Source organism: Bombus pascuorum, chromosome 3, assembly GCF_905332965.1.
Source record: "Bombus pascuorum chromosome 3, iyBomPasc1.1, whole genome shotgun sequence".
Classification (NCBI taxonomy): Eukaryota; Metazoa; Arthropoda; class Insecta; order Hymenoptera; family Apidae; genus Bombus; species Bombus pascuorum.
In genome coordinates, this window is record NC_083490.1 from 13,377,821 (window position 1) to 13,396,125 (window position 18,305).

At 34.4% G+C, this 18,305-nt stretch overlaps 1 long non-coding RNA gene across 1 annotated transcript; it reads right to left on the reverse strand.

Annotated features, from left to right (window-relative positions):
• Window positions 1-1,571: 1,571 nt before the first annotated feature.
• On the reverse strand, window positions 1,572-5,581 carry LOC132905073 (uncharacterized). Its single transcript, XR_009657731.1, has 4 exons — window positions 5,337-5,581; window positions 4,070-4,183; window positions 2,458-2,574; window positions 1,572-1,805 (listed from the first exon to the last, which is right to left on the reverse strand). It is a non-coding gene; the product is annotated as an uncharacterized LOC132905073 (long non-coding RNA).
• Between the last annotated feature and the right edge of the window lie 12,724 nt (window positions 5,582-18,305).

Below are 18,305 nucleotides of genomic sequence, written 5' to 3' on the forward strand. Positions count from 1 at the left end.
GAATCTACGAAGACTATGAAGAGTCTGTTCGTTCGATTGCTTTAGCCAGGTGCATTGATTCCATCCGAATACGCGCTATGATCACGATTGTTGACTCGGTGCCAGGTCCACATTTTTTTTCTTTTTTTATTAGTTAATTTTTATTTTACAATTTGTCCAGCTGGACATTTAGTAAATTGGTCTACGTTGACCGGCTATTTCGTATAAAAACTAACACGTTCCACCAGTTATTTTATGGAGAAATGAACAAACGTTTGCGCATAGAAACACGAGTTTACTCGTGATCGGTTAACAATGTGGCGACGTCGTTAAGATTTCGTATCAGTGACGCTCCGCAATTCGGTAGTTCTATATTTTTATGCACTCACTGATGCAATGGATATAAACATGTATGATTTCACTAGATGGGAATTTCCAATACAATGGATATATATGTCTTTCTAAAGATTTAATCCAAGGATAAAATCATATTTTCTACAATTCGTTTACAAGCCGTATTCATATCATTCGTATATTAAATATGTATACTAAACCAGAGATTTATAACTTTATTCACATTACTATTCATAAGTAGCATTATGGTCGATTTTTAGTAACAATATTTGAATCTGAGCAAAGGATACAAACACGAATAAACGATACGTTAATAATAATAAGAAGAAACATTATTTTGCTAACAACTACATTTACTTTTTTTTCATTAACTTTTCATACATTTAGCACAATAACTTTGAATTATTAAAAAACATTAAAAAACATTAAGAAATATTAAGAAACGTTAACAACGATATATTGTATTATTTACACATAGCGTTATCGTGAGTGCACAACCACCCACAGTTCTGTCATTAGTAACACAGATTTTCCAAGTCTTAAAATTTCATCTTAAATGTCATCGTACATAACGCTGTCGTTAATATTTATTTCCCATTAAAAGTTAAAAGTACATATTTGTTCTACCTAGTAGCAAAAATGCAGATCTTGCAAAGTCTCAATAGCATCGTATTGCTCGTTTACATCAAGCCTAAATCAAGTCAGTAAGTCACAGAGGGGAAGAAGCTACCTTGCTGACTCCTAGTGTCCTTATCTGAACGTGCCAGGTTCGACGGAACTGGGACATGCAATGGAATCGATACATCAAGTCGTTGTCCAGTTTCAATTCGGCATTCGAATCGATAGGAGTGATCAGGTCGAGAGAACCTGTTCTTAAGGTCGTTTAGAGACCACGGACCAACCGAATACGTGAATGAGAACGTCCGTGCATGGAACACGGACAGACGCGTCCTTTCAGCATAATCAAACGCGGCGGTATAGCTTAGATTCTTCCCCGCTCTATGATGACAATCGAACATTCAGTTGCGCTGTTTCTAAGATTCGGGATTTTCTTTCTTACAATTAGATGCAGAAAAATATTCATTAATTCTCGATGATGATATATGCAAAGAAATAAGATAATCTCACTTTTTTAATTGCAGTCATGAAAATATGAATTTGCAGAAAAATTCGCAGTTTAATAACGATGCATTTACAAAGGTAAAAATTTTTAACATTAATAACATTAATATTATTACCTGTTCAACTACTATAGCTACTTGTCGTAATCGCTTATATCGATGCGTTTAGAAAATATCCAATCACAAGAGTCAGAGTCACAATCAGGATGCAGGCTATATATGCGACGAAATGAACGCACAAATTATAAATAAGCCGCCTTAGCCATAATCTTTCGATTCTTATACAGTTCTCATTATCATCGCTATCGTGACCTTCTTTCTCATCCTTTCTTCCATCCTCGAGACTGCTATCTACGGTGAAATGGACTTAAACTACTTTCTCGATAGTTTAGGCAAGTTATGTTTCCTATCTGTTTCGTGAAACGAATAGGAACAGAACTTTGTAAAACAAATCTTTTCCTGTAGTCGTTAATTTTCCCCCTAATTTCGATAATACCCTTTTCGAGTAAAAACCACCTGTAATTACTCTTGTACTTTTAATCACCGATAATTGAAGCTTCTTTTCCCCATCTTTCTTTTGTTTCTAAACCTCCCTTTTCCACTTTAAACGATGCTCTTTTGTATTCTTTGTTTTCATTGCTTTTTTATCTGTTTCAGTTATAGCAATTTACATTGTGTTATTTCACAGCTAAAATTTAACGGAAGTATGCTAGTATTTTTGAGTAGAAAATTTAAAAAGCGCATCGTATAGTATTGAATATCTTCGTTGATAACGTTGAAATTTCGTAAAAAAAAGTAAACTTGAGAAAAAAGTATTTTCACTAATACATGCACTTCTTGAAATAGTGTCGTTCTGTCCTGAAAAATCTTTTCATACAACAAAACACAAGACAGATATTTTGGACGATACCAATTAGCTAGCCCACCCTGTATATCTGGTATAAGCTTATCACGAAATATCTTTCGTCAAAATAAAAAATTCGATCGAAATTATAACAATGACCTGACGTTGGACGCTCGCCGAACAGAACTTTTTGTTCCTTTCCAGTGGCGCTACTTTTAAGCTTCTCCTCTTCTCGGTTGGTTCCTTTATCCGCGATGCTTTCTCTCGAGTCTCCTTCTGTAACATAGTTACGACAATTTTATTAATCTGACGCTTCTGCTTTTTATTACGTTAAGAATCGGTGGCGGACAAAACTAAAGAGTTCTTCCTGTTTCTCTTTCTCGTATCAAACGTAAAATTCGTTTTAGGGAAACTGTAAAATATCACCAGATTTTTCTAAGCGAACAAACAAAATGTTTTTCTGCGGACATTTTTAAAAAGACGTTCCCTTGGGTCATTTCATTCTTTTATTTTTCACGGAAAATAAAGGCTTGTGTAGCAAATACAACCTTTGTCCATTTTCAGTAAAATAAAAGTATACTTTAATGTTTGTAATTTTTGTTCCATGTTTTGCAATCTTTTTCGACAGTACATTCATCATACTGCGATGATGTAGGAAAATAGTTGATATTTGGTAATAATCAACGATATCCAAAGATTTGTTTGCTAATTTGTTCAAACGTATATAAAATATTTGAGGATGAAAAATATGAATCGAAATTTACAGTTTAAATTTCAATATTCGTTATTTAGAATTTTCGTTTATCAAATGATTATTATTAATTTTTCTTCATGCTCGAAAGAAACTATTGTGTGTTTATCGGTAATAAAGCAACAAGTGGCTATTGAAAACAGAAAAATGAATTTCATTGAGATGCACATTCCTCATCAATTTTTCTTCACCTTTTTATGAAAATAATCTTCGTTAAATTTCATTTAGTATTTACATTTTGAATAATATTCGCGACGTTCTAGTTTACAAAATATATTTCAGAAGAGGTTGTTGTTTAAAACAACATCCAAATTGAAAACTCTCCATATTAATATCAAGTGATAAATTTATTTTAGAATCTTCTCAATTTATACTGACATCGCATCAAATTATTTTCAATTTCCAAACACTTTACAAAATCATTAATTCGATACTTGCCGAACGATTCCTATCTCGAGCTATTTCCTATTTAGAAATTCTCCAACGATTCCAATCAAAAACTCTAAGATCCTTAATAGACGCACCTTGGTATGTTACCAGCGAAACAATACATTGCGACCTTAAGATACCCACAGTTAAAGAAGAAATATCCAAGTTCAGAAACAGATATAATATAAGAGTTAACAACCACCAAAACCCAATTACAGGACACGACGGATCAGATCCGCAGACTAAAAGGGAAATACCCCTTAGATTGAAGCATTATACTCAACTAAAATCAAACATATTATAAACTTTTATAATCCAAGTTACAGTACCACGCCAAAATAATTTACTTAAAATTCTGTATGAGAATTGATTGTAAAAAGTCTACCAAATAAAAAAAGAAGAAAAAAAAGAAAAAGCTATTTCATAGAGCGAAATAGGAACAGTGACTCATCACACCCATTGTCCACCATCCATTCATTATCCACCACCAAAGAAGATCAACTTATTTATTCAAAATACACCCGCAAATGCAACCATGTTGTACAATTTACAAAATCGTAATCTTCCAAAATATCAGATATTGATTTTTACCTTCGACATTATTGCTTCCAACACTTGTCCTCCTTTCTCTCTCTTCATTATCTTCGACTCTTGGGTTGTCAGTCGCATTCTCGTTAGCCTCGCCCTCGCCTTCGCTTCTCTCAGCTGCGCCAGAGTAATAAGTTACAGGGGCTACGTCCGATTACGAGTCACTTAATCGCCGTGAAATATCGAAAATCGTTACATCCCACCCTTGATATGCTCATCCTATTTCAGGAATTACGTTTTGCCCTTCCCCGTGATAAAACTCCAATTATAATTTCGTGCTGCTTCGATTAGGGTATTCCATTTTTAAATATTTTTATTTTCTCCTTTTCTTTATATCCTAGAATCCGGTTGTATCGGAATCAAACGATATGCAACAGGGAGACTCTTTCTAACTCATCATAGTTCGTTAAACGTGCTCTTAGAGGTCGAGGAACGCCAAAGGGTCAGAAACCGGACTAACCAACATCCACGGACATTCTGAAAGTTTTATTTTCTTTCGTCGCCACGCGAATAGCAGTTTTAACCCGTGCACGTGGATACAAGCGCGAAAAGTGGATTTAGTGCTTTTAATTTAGACGGTCTTTTGTCTGATGAACTAGGTGAAATTGTACGTGCTCGTAGCGTAGTTACGAATGGTATACAGTTTTTTACAATTTATCGCGTTGAATTTGAAAGCGAATTTGTTCATTTTATTTTGTGGTTTGAGCTTCCAAAGTTTAGATTTCGTATCTTTTGTACGATTCTCGGAATGATAAGTAATATTGTCGAAGAAGACATTTCTAATAGCTTTGGATGAAGATAAAGAATTTACACGAATTATCGTAAGAAATTAGATTATTAAAAACAATAGACGTAGACTTTGATGTAGACGTTTATACATTTAATAAATTTCACGATGGCAGGAGCGTTCTTAACGATTCTTGCTTTTTTACAAAAATGTCTCTTATAATTATAAATACAATACCTACGTTATATATATCAAATTTTTTATTTTCTACTGTCACGTAGGAAACGGTGTGTATTCTTAGGAGGAGACGAGGTCTTTGTTCCAAAATAAAAATAGCAACTCGAAATCTTGGACTATTAAGACATTTGTAGAATTTGTATGATAACAACAGTTTTACTTTTCACAGGCAATAAATATGCTTCTCTTTTTATGTTTCTGCGATGTTTATGCGACGCCTAAAAGCGTCTCGTACTTACTCTGAGTTTATAGATCATATATTTTCTAGTATTTATATTTTAACATATAATATTATTTTAGTTTTACCTCGTGCAAAAGTTGAAATTTCTGTCTTATCTGATAATAGTCAAATATTCTCTCGTTCTCCCACAAACTCTCCGTTAAATTTTAATGCCTTTAGAACCTGTACGCACTGTCGATCAATTCCCACCGATGGGGTTCAAGAAAATATATCAGACCGTACGCATTTGATCGTGGCGATCAAGGAAATTCACACGACAAGCAACTCTTTTGCAGACCAGACACAATTTTATACATAGTCGACCAGTTGGCAAAGATCTCATATTCTTATCTGTGTCTGTTATCGATACTTTTATTACGCCTAATAGTTCGTCGAATGATTTAATCGACATTCTTGTCAAGTTGAAGAATTTATTTTCTTTTTTTCTAACGTTGTTAAAAGGTATGGCGAACGTTCTTTTTGTACGGCGTTCTTTTAATAGGACATGCGACAAATATTTTCTTCTTTTCTTCTTTATTTTTTTAAAGCTACTTTGTGATTATAACAGTTTTCTCCATATCCATTCTGTTCGACGATATCTATTTTACTGACAACTTTCTAGTCATTTACCGAATGTCCAGCTGAACAAATTGTGAAGTACAAATTAAATAATAAAAACAAAAAAAAAAACTTTCTAATTGTCGAATTTGGTCGACGAATTTTGGCGACTAGTCCACAGCACGTACGGGTTTTCTAATGTAAGTAATTCTAAAATATACGATTTATTTGGATGAATTGCACCCCGCGGTTATCATTTGGAATTCTCAATTTATTATAACGAAAGCTTCTATCATAAAGCAATATACACATGAAGCAATTGTATACGTAATTATTTGGTCCGTTTACGATGTTTATACGACAACTTATCTGCTTTATGGCTGCTTTATTATACTTATAAGGTCGATATAAACTTTGCATGTGATTTAACTATTCCCAAAATAGACATTTGGGACCCGATTTCAAAATTATTCTATGATATCTTGCTCCTTAAGAAGGCTAAGGAGAAAACACCCCACTGACCTTATTAAAGAAATAAAATAGATAAACTCGAAGATGGTATCTCTGGTGGTAGCCATCTACCTGTTAATTAACAATAAAGCTAGAAAAATTTACCGAATGTCCAGCTGGACAAATTGTAAAGTACAAATTAAATAAAAAAAAAAATCTTTGCCTTTCTATGTCATGAACGACTTTGTCCTACTAACACGAGATTAATAATAGAATTTATGTTCAATAGACATCTTGCATGTGTTTATTCTTTTTTTTTAAAACTTTCTTTTATAGATCAATTTTGATCCTATGTATGAAACCTTTCATAAATGGGAAAAATTCTTTGAACTTTCAATAAATTTTTATATTGGCACATTTTGAGGTATCTTTTTAATATGACTAGTTTACTATCATAGTAACTGTAGTTTTACTATCCTAGAGTTATATGTGTGATAAAACTATATACTGTTAGACCGTTTGAAAGGTTCGTGACGTTTCTGGTAACAGATGGCATATTCTGTCTTGTATTTTTTTTTCTTTTTTTTTTTTTATTATTTAATTTGTACTTTATAATTTGACCAGCTGGATATTTGGTAAATTTTTCTAACTTAATTGTCTTGTATTTGGTTCAACTGGGAAAGATATAGTGAAAGGAAATGTAAGATTCTAAAGGAAATTAAACAGAAATACTCAAGATTAAAAAGGCTTTGGTTATTTAAAAAAAATTAGATTTAAACATTAGATTCAGCTAGAATCAAACATACGATAAACATTTATTATTCACGTTATAGTACCACGCCAGAATAATTTACTTATCATTCTCAATGAAAATTGATTGTAAAATTCTTCCAAATAAAAACAAAAATTTTAAAAAGATGTTGAGTCTCGTATATCAATGAAGACCTGATAACATTTTTTCAAATGTAACTATGCACATATTTCTCTATGTATTTTTTACATTATTCTTATATACTGATGTGTTTTATATGTTTTCTTATTAATACCTTTCTATGTAGAATAAAAAAGTCGCATAAAGTGTATAAAAGATACATAAATCTGTTAACAGTGGGAATAACTTTTGGATCTTTAAAACGCGCAAAATTCTTAAACAAACACGTGTCCCACACAATATACGTCATTTGAAATCATTTCATTGTGTCTAATAAAATCTTCTATCCTATCTACCATTATTTTAAATCTATGATTTGTCCTATTTGCGTGAAACATCCTATATATTATCAAAATCCATTATACTTCCATCGCTTCGACTCAACATCATTTGGATAAGAGTCTCCCGAAAATGTCTTTCGCGATATTCAGACGACGGAACTCGGTAACAAATGCGATACACGTGCGCAGTAGTAGGTCACTTAAGAGGATCAGCTAAAGGATCCTACTTTAGCCTACCTTGCTAGAGTTCTGTTATATTATATCGTGTAAGTCAAATATAGTTAATTTCCAAGCGATCTACATAGAGGAACTCGTGTTGATTGTCAGGTGTCCTAGGCATTTGCTGTTTAGATAAAAGCTCATCGAGGCGACAAATTTTATGGGCAAGCTAATGGAACTTGAAGTTCAATTGTTATCACACGTTATATCAAAGATTACGGCATAATCATATTTTCCATGCGGTCATAAACTTTTTCGTAGAAAGACTTTTTTAGGTCGTATACTCGTACGGTTGGAATATAAAAATAAAAAGAGAAAGATTTTCTATATTACTATATATCCAAGTATGTGTTCCTGTACGTATTAGATATACTGTGTGGTAACTTATATATAATGAGAGATGATTCAATAGCAAGATATTACTGCGACAAAAATATTCGTACGTTATTTAGTATCATTAAATAATGTTCTGTGTTGCAGTTAATATTTTATGGGTTTCCCTTTTTAACTAATAATCGCCTGCAATTAATTGGGCACATTAATTAATAGTACTAAGTTTTAGCAACTTTTGCTTCGGCTAAACCGTAATGTTTTACATTACTATCCATTAGTTACTCAATTACTTGACACGACGGATTAGATCCGCAGGCTAAAAAGACATTACTCTCTAGATTGAAGCATTAGATTCAGCTAGAATCAACCATACCATAATCACTTATTATTCACGTTATAGTACCATGCCAGAATAATTTACTTACAATTCTCAAAGAGAATTGATTGTAAACTACTTCAAAAACAAAAAAAAAGATATTACTATAAGTACCTATGTACTGTACAGAGTTAAATATATTGAAATATATAGAAGATATAGGAAATATTGATTTCCTTAATTCTATGTTCTAAAACTGTAAAATACATTACTTCTGTACTGTAAAACTGTACAATACTTTATCTCCTGCTACATACAGCGACTCGTGAAAGTATTTGGACACTTATAGAAACATTTGCATAATTTGCCTTTGTCTTTGCCAACTATTCCATAAGTGCTTTATCGATAAAGTAATATTTTCAGTAAGCGTCAGCAACTAAAGCGAACCTGATGTTCCTCTGAAATATTCATCAGCAAAATAACTGATAATTCTCCTCGTGATTCCCTGAATCGTCCAAGACATCCTAACCCGAAAATCCTTTTTAAAATTTCCTGAAAAAATTGTGGAAGATGAAAGGATGATCCTTAAAACGCGTACACGCAGACAAGCAGAAAAGGGGGAAAACTGCTTACAACATGGTCGGATGTCTGGTGTAGCGCTGATCCGTCATATCAAGATCGACTAGACGGTTTGTCTCGATAATGGACGAAGGAGAAAAGCCTGTAAAAAGGGGTGGTAGCACGATATGCGGAAAACTGGGAAGGAGGCCGCGAGTAACGTGATTTGTCGTCGTGAGCTGAGGTTACTTTCACCGTGACAGGACCTCCGTTCGATTTTCCTCGCTATCGCATGTCGATCGGCACTACGATCGATACGAGCTGCCGCAAAGGCTCGTAACACCGTGTATACGGTCGAGCAGTTTTAACCTTGAGCTCGTTTTTCTCGCGACACTGTCGAGCGACATCCTTTTCATTCAGTGCGCTTATGGCGAACGATTTCGTCGCCGCAATTTATTTTCCAAAAGATACGAACGTTTCTCCATTCCGACGGATTGCTCGTGGAATTGTCATTCGACTGTCAGATTTTTCGTTCAGCGTCGTACATGATATTTTTCGCATGATGAAATTTGGAAATTGAAGAAATTCGCTTTTTTATTATTTAATTTGCTGGACATTTGGCAAATTTTTTTAATGAAGGAATTTGCCAACGTGGAAAGATAAGGCAAATGAATAGATATGATTTATCGAATTAGAGAAACGAAGGAGAAAAAGAACGAGACACCTCGTAGTTCTTTCAATATGGTTGGTTTTTCGGATTAAATTTTATTTTTGGGGACGTACTATTGCCGATTAGTATGGCGTCAAAATAACATGTAAAACTCGCTAAAAATGCTCATTTGTCTTAAAGTCGTAGCTTAAAGCGAGAGTCTTAAAGTTAAAACTTGCATTTTTCGATTATACGAGTCGAAAACTATCGTAATATATAAAAAAAGTCAATAGTTTTACGTTGGTTAAAGTAAAAGCGTTTTTTGTGTCACGCATTATCGTGAACATGATTTTGACGCCTTTATAAGAATTTATATTGAGCTTTCAAAGCTGCGGCACATTTTGGCTGGAAGAAAATCATCATAAACTTCGTTGAGCGTATATAAGACTTTATATAGGCTACAGCTACAGCAATTTTTTCTGGCTCATATATGTGTTTATAGGCGAAGAGAATAAATCTGGCTTGATGCATATAAGCGTCCATAAAATTGAAAAGGTTAATTGCGATCCCTACTGGTTGCAATTTTGCGTGTAGTATTTTAACATCAATGTGGTCTTAGTAACATCGAATTATGTAACACCGTAGCTAAACATTTCTTCATATTACGCAAGCAAACTGAATCGTTTATATTCAAGTTTAATTTTTTCACTGTTCTAGACCTTCGAAAAATTTGGAAAAATTCCAGCAAACTTATCAATGTCTCTATTATATTACATAAACGTTTATATCAAATGCTTGACATCGTTTTTCAATGACAATAGAAATTCGCAGGAAATTCAAGGATAAAGTTTTGCTTATCCTAATATATTTACAAAGGGGAATGTATATTAGTTACTGAAATCAGGCAAATTTTTATAAAAAAAATTCTTGAAAAATTGTCAAATTGTCAGCACAAACGAAATCTGAACTTGGTTGAGTTGTGAAATAATCTTCCAAAAGCTTCATCCCGCGTAAACTTATTACAAGACATGAGCGCAAATAGCTAAGTATAACGTTAAATGTTGCCTGGAATTATTCGTATTGGAAGTGTAGGTGTGCTTCTTTCTCGTATGCTTTCCGAAGAATAGAGCTGTGCCCAGAAATAAATTTATCAATCCTTTCTTCTCTGTCACAAATATTCCGATATTCTGTCCGATTCGCTCGCTGTGAAATGTACACCGAGTTTCGATTGTGCAACATTCACGGAAATTCTCTACAGTACACCACGTCGTTCTCGGAACGACATTGCGAAACTGTTTCGCAGTTGGAAAGTGCGAACGTATTCGTTAACATTCCAACTATTCTAATGATCTTGGCTCTCAGCGTCTTTCCCCCAATCGTTTTCAACGTTCAGAAATTGCTTTCGTGCTTTTCTTTGGGATGAGTGCTTCGTTACTATTCGCATTGAATTTCATTCTGATGTATCAACTTTATACGAAATGGTGCACGTAAGTGGAGCAAATCACGCGTCTTTCCTGATTTTAATTAGAAAATAATATTGTCGGTGGAATGGTTCAAGGCCGATTATGTTTTTAAGATATTTCTTTCATAAATACATCGATGTATGTATATTTCAATATTGTGTTATTTCTCTTTTTATGTGTTTTAATTTTTTTTATCAAATTCTTTTATTATCTTCGATGAAAGAATGCTAAGGGTAAAATTGTTAAAAAATGATTCATTTGCGGAGCATCTTAAGTATCTGAGGTGGTTTAAGGTGTAAGTGCCCAAGAAATACACTTAATGTTCAACAAAAAAGTTTATGTAACAGTCAACAATCAACAATCAACGATGAACGATGAACGATGAACGATGAACGATGAACGATGAACGATGATGAACGATGAACGATGATGAACGATGAACGATGATGAACGATGAACGATGATGAACGATGAACGATGATGAACGATGAACGATGAACGATGATGAACGATGAACGATGAACGATGATGAACGATGAACGATGATGAACGATGAACGATGAACGATGATGAACGATGAACGATGATGAACGATGAACGATGATGAACGATGAACGATGAACGATGATGAACGATGAACGATGAACGATGAACGATGAACGATGATGAACGATGAACGATGAACGATGAACGATGAACGATGAACGATCAACGATCAACAATCACTCTTCTGCAATGTGTTTCCTTCACTGTTACGCTAGACCCTTCGTACTTCGCTCTTCGAAACGGATTCTTTTCTTTGTTGCCCCTCGATATCCCCACTACGCACGCGTTTGTTGGATGTCTGCGACCGTTGCCGCGTATGCATTCTTCCGAATATTCGGCGGAAGAACCATAGGGATTTCGATGGTACATTAAGCATGTCGGCCTTACACTTTGATGATATAGCACTTTGTATCGCGAAATTGTCGGGAAGTTCCGTCATCGAATGCCGCCACATATTAAAGGAGAGTTGAAATTTATACAGTTGTTTTTTATTTTTTTAGTAACAGGATTCGAGCGATATATATGTCGGGTCGTCTTTGGAAAACGGGGCGTGTAATGAATCTTTCTGCGAGTTGTCCATCATTGTTGTATACCAGATGATATTGATTAAAGCGAATGTATTGCAAAGGTTAACAAGTGATATCGGTGAGTGAATAATTGAGATGTCGGTGACGATGAGTTTAGGTTCGATAACGAATACACGGTCAACGGGATAACGATTGCGATTAGGAACTCGATGTGTTCACTGGGCTAGTCGAACTTATCGGATTGGACTGGCTCGGACAGAGCCAGTCCAAGTGCAACTGCCCTTATACACTCCTCTCCGTATCCCTCTGTATCCCTCAGGTCAAGGTCATCCCTGTTTTAAGGAGAGTTATTTAATTATTTTATATCTCTGTTAGGTACACGTCCCTCCCGTGACCGTGGCTATGTTCAGTGACCCATTATGTCACTTCGAGCCCAAGGCCACTATCGTAAATCTCGGATAATCATAATTGACTTAACTCATAAACAGCTATTTCTCAGTTTTATTGTTTAAGTACGGCTATAATAAAAAGTCTGGATTAAAGTATTGGGGACTTTCCCAATCAGTCTGAAAAAAAGGCTCCGGTGTCCTTTCATCTCCGACATATATATATGTAGCATCGTAGAAAAATCCTTAGGAAAATCCCGATGAACCATAGATAAAAAACAATGAAAGTACTTACGGACCGCAAAAATTTTTTTTATTATTATTTAATTTGTACTTTACAATTTGTCTAGCTGGACATTCGGAAAATTTTTCTAGCTTAGTTGGGCCGGAAATGATGGGAAATTGCGATGGACCATATGTCCGTGGCCCTTTAGGACATTGGGCAATTAAAAAAGATGTCCGTGAACCTTTAGGACATTGGACAATTAAAAAAGATGTCCGTGACGATTTTTTGGGTCATCCATAGCTGTGGTAGGAGTACTGAAAGATCTGGTAAAAAAAAGGACGTCTTGGTGGAGAGAGTGGTCAATTTCCAATAGTCGTAGTAGGAATTACGAGGTTTTTCTTTTTTTTTTTTTTTTTTTTTTTTTTCGTGGAGGAAATCCGCACGGACACCCGCCACTTCTAGGGGGAAGAGCGGCGTGATAGTGTCGGACTCCAACAGACTAAAACCTCCACGATGACCGTCCCTCTTGCGATCGAGGGGTGCCCGGGAACCGCTGAGGCGACACACCAGATCCCCCCGCGATCTGACGTGGTACTATGACATAATAAGTGTTTATAATATGCTTGATTCTATTTGAATCTAGTGCTTAGTAATGTCTTTTTAACCTGCGGGTCTGTTCCGACATGTCGAGTAGTTGAGTAATTAGAGGGTTTTGGTGGTTGTTAACTCTTGTGCTATGTTTATTGCTGAATTTTGATATTTCTTCTTTGACTGTGGGTATCTTGAAGTCATGATGTATCGTTTCGTTGGTGACGTGCCAAGGTGCATCTATTAGGGATCTATTAGGCTTTAAGGTTTGCAGAATTTCTATGTTAGAATTACTTGCTGTTCCCATAGATCTGTCCATAGATCCAAACAGGCTTTATATAGCTTTATTTTACTCTGCATGTTTAACTTGGAGCGTCTGTCAACGAGCCAGTAGAATTTTTTAAATTTTGCTTTGAGTTGTTTGGTTTTATCTAAGATATGTTGTTTCCATGTCAATCTTCTGTCCAGAGTCATGCCCAGATATCTGACTAACTCTTTATCAGGAATTATGAGTGAGTTGCGACTAGTTACAGCTACGAGTAAGCTACAAGTTAATCGTTACTTATGAGTTATGAGTTGTTAGTTGTAAGTTGAGTAGCTGAACAAATTTAGTGATACCAACGGTCAAAGAAGAAAATGCAAAAAATACAAGGAAAGAACGGCAACATATCCAAACCTACACGACATAGTACCATGCTAGAATAATTTACTTATAATTCTCAATGACAATTGATCGTTTCTAAAATTCTTCCAAATAAAAAAAAAAAAAAAATATCCAAACCAGCTGGTTGCTGAAGCGAGCAAAACTCTCGTAGAAAGAAGACTAAAAACACAACACCCCACTGACCTCACTAAAGAAATAAAATAGTTAAACTCGAAGATGGTATTCCGCTGGGGGTAGTCATCCAGAATTGTTATTTAGCAATTAAATTAGAAAAATTTATCAAATGTCCAGCTGGACAAATTGTAAATTCCAATTTAAAAAAAAAAGTTAGTTGTCTTTAGTTGTATCACATTACTACATCAAGTTCTAATTAAATAGTCATAGTTCTCTGTTTAAATCACTGTAAATAAGTACATCCATCTAAATAAAAATCACTATAATTTTGATCTATATATATATAAATCAAAATTATATAAAAAGAGGTATCGTATAACATTTTTTCATTAGCATACAGTAATGCAGAAAATAAAAATCGAATCCGTAGCAAACATGTTAACGTGTATAAAAAGAAGTTTATTTTGGACATCTTATCGTAAAATACAATGAATCAGCAGAAGTTATTGATTTTGATGATTATATTCATTCGTAATGTAGGTTAATAATTCTAATGTAGAAATTCCATATAGCAGCATATTCCGCAAATATTTAGCGTAAGAAATAAGTTTAATCCAAAGGATTTGGTAAGATGAAAGGATGTCGATGGTATCCCCAAGGAGAAGTTTGATCGTTCCCTGAGGCAGCGAAACTTTAACCGGAGAAAATTAACCGAGATAACTTTCCTAACTTCTATGGGAAGATCTTTCTATGTAAGTATATCTGTCGGCCTGACGAATGAATCGAAGTGAAAGTGTAATTAACAGGGAAAACAGCGCTTTAAAGAGAAACATTGTCGTATATTTTTATATATTTATATATTTCCCTCTCGCTTACATAGTTAAGAAGTTGAAAAAGGTGAAAAAGTTAGAAACGCTAGATTAATTTATTTTTGCTTTCAGAGCTATTGTAAAGTAAATTGCAAATAAATCCACTTTTGTAGTTCTTTTTTTACCATTTACTTTTCCCTGGAAATTTGTAAGTCTATAGCCAGCGAGCAATAAATGACGTAATTGGCAAAATTTAAAAGAATACATTTCTATTGGAACTCGGCTCTTCGATTTATTTATTGAATTATGCTACTATTAAAACGTCTACGTAAAACATGCTAAGAATGTTGAGGATATTACGTTGCTCCTAGAAACTAATAAATTGTAACAGATATTGGAAATTGTATTAATATGGAAAAAAGAAAAATATCTTTGTTATGTTATTTATATCGATAACAAGAAATAGATCTTCTCTGTACGTTTTATTGAAATAATGTTGTTAATGAGCTAGGAAGTGCTAAAGCTCGTAATCAAGCTAAGCTTTCTCGTTAGTGACAAAAATCCTCTTCAATCTACTTCGTAACAACGTCGACTAGCAACGGTGTAGAATTTAATTGAGGAGTAACTGGATACTTTTGCAGGAGACCGAGATTTCGCTAAGAGATAACTCTTGTAGTCAACTCTTGAAAACACTTTCACCACACTGCTTGAGATGTAACAATTTTTTTTTTAATTTTATTTGTATTTAATTTGTATTTAATTTGTACTTTACAATTTGTCCAACTGGACATTCGGGACATTTTCCAACTTTATTGCTAATTAACATGTGATTGGCTACCCCCAGCGGGATACCATCCTCGAGTTTGTCTATCTAACAATTTTGACAAGAAAAGACAGACATTTACAAAACTTCCGAATTTTTTTAGAAGTTCTATACACAAACTTATTTAAAAAATAATTAACACGATATGACATATTTATTTTATTATCTTTCTCCATCCATACTCTGCATATATTTATGGATATACATAAACGTGGTTTCTAACTTATAATCCATTACAATCAATACAATATATGTAATATAAGATAATTAAAAAAAAAGACGTAAAAAACTCAAGATAGAGGTTGAGAAAATCTGATATCTTCGGGATTATTATCAAAGTATTTCCTCGCACCTAAAAGTATCTTTGCATCTCGCCCATTAATCGCCATCTAATATCCCTAATTTTACCAACATCTGTATCGCTGTCTAATCTAGATCAAAGAAAGCGTTCGTGCGAATTACCGAGTCACCGACTATGCGAGCAGATTGTGTGATTCGTGTGGCCTTGAGGTGTCTGGCTCGAACGGAGGCGGACCTTGAAAAATTCACTTAGGGGAGGCGGAGAAAAATAATCTTCGAGATTTATCGAGCGGACAAGGGACAGGGACGATGGACGAAATTCTGATTTGCATCCCTCCAAGGACGAACGTGTCAAATTGCAATCGTTTCGCGTTCAATGGCGCGCATGTCTCAAGGTTGCATCATCGAAACGCCACAGCTTTAACCGTATCGAAAGACATTTCGATTGGAAACCGCAGAGTGCGTCTGTAGTTGGCATTCGTTTCTGTTAAAAACGTTTGTCCCTTTGTCCTGGAAAAAAAAGGAAAAGAAATACGTGTCCAGTTCGGTTGAAAGGAACACAAGCAATCGATTTCTTGTAAAAGTAGATTCTGAAATTCGAAAAACCTGCTCGTGCAAGACGACCGATAACATTTTTGTTGGAGATTCTGCTATTTTTTTTTTTTTTTTTAATGTCAATCGGAAAGAAAACACAACAAAGTAATTGATTTTTGATGCAAGTAACTTTTAAGAATCGGTTTGTTCAATTTTTACACAGTTTCGCTATTGAATGGAAAGATACGCGTAAGCGTTCATCACTTTTAGAGGAAGTAGAGTTTGAAAAAATATTTGATCCACTTTGATTGATGAATTTTGATGCGGTTTATACGTGTATGAGTTAGCAAGTATCTTAGAAAATTAGACACTATAATATAATATTACAATATATTTTTTTTAATTATTTAATTTGTACTTTACAATTTGTCCAGCTGGACATTTGGTAAATATATTGCAATATAATGATAGAAAGACGTTTGGACAGAGAAAAAGAAACTCGACTGGCCTTTACGCTTTTTCTAACTCACTAATGATGTCCAAGTGCGTCGTTGCAAACGAGCAATAACGAGCATTCGGAGGGGTTGAAGGAATTATAAAAATAGATGAGCGAATAGTGGTATCCGTTAGCGAGAAATAAAAATCTTGATCGTGTTTCCTTACAATGAATTATGACAGCAATAACTTTCATGTCTTTGTGAGATCATAAGACGAAGTAATGTGGTGGAATTTTTGAAAATTTATTATGTTTGTTCGTACGTTGTTCCTGCTGTTTTTTAGTTAATTTATAGCTTAATAAATTTCGAGTATCATTGATTGATTTTACAATTTTGATGCGAGTAAGGTTGTAACCTAGAGATATACATCGGAAAGGTTTATGAAACGGAAAACGTGCCAAGCGGAACAAAAGTAAAAATGATTTTGACACTTGAACAATTATAGCGAGGGTAGGAGATCTTGGCTAGCCGAGGCTACTTCTCCACGACTGCAAATCACGCCACAAATAACCCACTTTTACGATCACGCCATATGCTTCAATTCTTTGCTATTTGTCCCATTTGTCTTTACCGTTCGCTAGTAAATATAGTCTTCTATCTCCTATCGTTAAAGTTATTATTTCATTTGCTTGAAATATTTAAGTACCTATGAAAAACATTCCCCTCTAATTTATGATCTATAAAATGCAGAAAAGTAGGAGAGAAATAGAGAAGGACAGTTTAAAAGGAAACGATCTAAATTGAGAAAATTTTTAATTGTACTATTTTAGAATTATCGTACCACCTAATTCATCGATGCACAAATTTTTCTCTTTAAATTAAACGCAATCTTCAATTATCAAAAAAAAAGTGTTTAAAAAAGACTCTCCTTAGGCAGATTGAACCATTTTTTACATTTCTGTGCTTTCAAAAAATCCAACAAAAATTTCGAACACTTATCGATATCCGTTTTATATTTGACATAGCAACCACGCGTTATGTCAAAAGTGTTTGAAACGTTTTCCGATAAAAATATTTTGTCATAGAAAAAAAATCATGAATCGTTCCGTAAAAGGCTATAAATGCAAATATTTCTTCTACTCTTTGCATACATAGAAGAAAATCAATTTTCGTAAGTGCACAGTCATACGAGCAAACGGGGAAAACCGGAACGTAGAAGCTGGAAGGTCGATTTGTTTCGAGAAAATTCTAAACGTTTATGATGGCTCGTTACGCGTCATTGCTCGAGAGCCTCCCTCATCGAACGGAAACGAGCGGAATCGAGCGTGGGCACCGATTCGCGT